Below are 2,852 nucleotides of genomic sequence, written 5' to 3'. Positions count from 1 at the left end.
AGGTTTTCCCTGGACTGTAGCAGCAATTCTTTGGCAGCTTCTGTTAATTTTTCTAGGACTGCTCAGCTTGGTTTTTAGTCCRAATGATACCACTGGGGGGAAGCCCCATCTCGGCCCAGACCTCAAGAGAAGCTGAACCARCGAAAGGACTCCAAATCCACCAGCTTCATCTGCAGCAAAGAGGAGACCAACACTGGAGGCTCACCAGGTTCCCATCTGTTTGCCCCGAGCTCCTCTGTGGAGTTTCCTCCCCCCACCCAAGACAAAAGGCTGTCTGCCATTTGTTCCTTCTCACCACSTGCTTSGTAGTTTTTCCCTTCCCTGGGAACTTTGGGTTCATTTATTCTGCTGTGGATGTGTGAGTGGGGGGTARGGTTCTGAAGGTTCAACATTTAGCCGTTATTAATTTTTTTCCCTGCAKGTGTCTTTTTTTGTCAAATAACAGGGCTTTTTTTTTTCCACATTCATCCAAAAAATTAATTTCGTACAGGTGGGAAGGGATTGCTGAAATCTTTTTCTTTAGAAGAAACATATTTCAGAGCGTTTTCTCCCACACTTGTCTCTAAACTGAGATAGTCCATCATGGCACGGTGATTGGGATGATCTTCAAGAAGGACCCAGGCTCAGCCTGAATATYTGAAGTTTCTCTGATGAAGCCCTGAGTCCATTCATGCCTTTTCCACAGGAAACAGGCCAACACTCACTCATCCTGCAGGAACAGTGAGGAAGCCCCAGGCCGGTCCCTCTCTCCCAGCACTCCCAATTTCATTTTCTGCAGCTTCCAACAGAAYAAATAAACCTTCCTATTTCTCCACTTCAAGATACAAGATCAAGTTTCTGTGCTCACATGTGGGGACAAGATCAGTCTCGTTTCACCAGCTCTGGATGCAACATTTTCAGGCAGGGAATTCTGAGGGGGAGAGCCAAATGCCACTTCAGTCTTGCAAAAAGTCCTAATCTAAGCAGGCTGCTGCAGGAARCAAGCCCCAGTGCCAGGCTACACTGCTGCTGGGAGTAAAAATAACCCATTTTCCATCTGGGAGTAGGTGGGAATCAAAGGAGCTCAAAGCTCCTCACATTAGAAGAGAAAATGTAACACTGGCAGTGCTAAGGAACAGAAAATGGGGAAAATTCTGACACGCTGGGAGGTTCTGATCCAAGTTCCTCTGGGATTTTGGTGTGGAGTGGGGGTGATGGAGCAAGCACACTGCAAGTGYATAAGGAAAGAAACTGAAAAAAAATCAGATTTTTATCTTAGGAATGAAATCAGAAATTAAAAATCTTGTAACAACAGGCTTTCAGTTAACTCTGAGTTGTTTTCTGTATGGAGTGTGGAGCTTGTTSCTCCACAGCATCAAAGGCCCATTAATTCACCCATTTCCCTGAATTTTGCTGCAGTTACAGCCCTGAAGAGCCCTTGAACGACCATCATTAAAATTCAGAGCTTTGTGACTGAAGAGTCTGCATTTAAAACCCAGTCACGAAAGAAGATTATCCACTGCCTTCTCCGGAGGTGAGGTCAGGCCTAATTCCATGCACCAACCCCAGGTCCTAAGCCATGACAGGAAAAAAAAATGATGAAAACAATTAAGTGAAAAAATTAAGACATTTGCGTTACGCACCCAAACCCAACTCGTGATGGTTTTAGTGGCAGCTGAAGATTAAGGAAAGGTGTTTTAGAGCAGCTCGTGCAGGAGTCAGTGACTTGTTTATCACCCGGTGATTCCTCCTGCGAGTCGGCAGCGCCGGCCCAGCTCCTCGTTATCTATCGAGATTAGCACACGGCTCTTATCAACAGAGCTGATTATAACCGCCTCATAATTATACCCGCCCAATAAACAGATTTCTTAATCAAATTCACGCGGGACGCCAGCGCTATCTGATATAAACGCTTCCAAGTGCTGCGCTGGAGGTTACCGAACGCAGCCGCCTCCTTCTCGCGGGGCTAAGGCGGGGGTTGTGGGAGCAGCGCCCCGGCACGAACGGGGCCCCGCGGCGGGTGCCCGAAGGCGCTGCCGGGGCCATGTGTCGGTACCAGCGGAGCTGCCGCCGGCCCAAACGCCGTGTGCCGGTGCTGTCGATAACCCCTGGCCGCGCAGGTCGCTCCCCCCGGCCCTGCGCGAGCGGTAACGCCGCGGGGCCGCCTCCCCCCGCCCCCGCTTTGTTCGGCACCAGCCGCCCCCACAAGCCCCGGATGGCGCCGCAGACAATACCGAGGGGCGGCCCCGCCGTGGGGGGTGGAGGCCGGGGCCCGGCGCCGCCTCAGGGGAGGGGGCGGCGCCCTCGAGCCCCCGCGGCAGTGCCGACGGCGTGTGCCCGGAGCCGCCCCCAGCCACTCACCTGCGGTGCGCAGAGGAGCCGCCGCTCCGCCGTGACCCGCCCGGACCCCACCGGACCCACCGGCCCCGCTCCGCTCCGCCCGGTCCGCGCTCGGCCCGGCCCGCCCCGCTCCGCCACACACCGCCGGACCTGACGTCACTTCCGCCAACGCCGAGCCCCGCCCCCTCTTTCCCGGAAGCGGCGGCGGCAGGCGCGTGCCAGGCCGCAGCACCGGCCGGGGGGAGGTGCGCGCTGCGTGCCGGGACGTGTAGTCTTTTCCCACCCCCTTGGCGCGCAGCATGCCGGTAGCTGTAGTCCCGCACGGCACTTGGCGGCCATTTCGCGTGGAGGCGCGGGGCACGTCGGGAAACGCAGTCCGGCAGGGCGGCCGCCATCTTGTGGCACCGGCGGGGAGGGGGCGCGTGGCCGAACATCCCCGGTGCTCAGAGGGACCGTCGAACACACCCCGAGGCTCTTAAGAGAGGATTGCGAACACTCCCTGTTCCCGGGCACCTTCGGGCAAAGCCGCTCCC

General features: G+C 55.8%; 1 protein-coding gene across 1 annotated transcript in view; it reads right to left on the bottom strand.

Annotated features, from left to right (window-relative positions):
- The window catches only part of PAIP2 (poly(A) binding protein interacting protein 2), an 8,500-nt gene extending 6,735 nt beyond the window's left edge, over positions 1–1,765 (bottom strand). The window contains exon 1 of the mRNA XM_057378696.1: positions 1,623–1,765. The gene's annotated coding sequence lies outside the window, so the exon portion shown is untranslated. The remainder of the gene's footprint in view (positions 1–1,622) is intronic.
- Positions 1,766–2,852: the final 1,087 nt, after the last annotated feature.

Source organism: Malurus melanocephalus, unplaced genomic scaffold (assembly GCF_030028575.1).
Source record: "Malurus melanocephalus ecotype Western Australia unplaced genomic scaffold, MMel_1.1 scaffold_371, whole genome shotgun sequence".
Lineage (NCBI taxonomy): Eukaryota > Metazoa > Chordata > Aves > Passeriformes > Maluridae > Malurus > Malurus melanocephalus.
The sequence above is the reverse complement of the archived record's forward strand: the minus strand, read 5'-3'. Positions and strand labels throughout refer to the sequence as shown.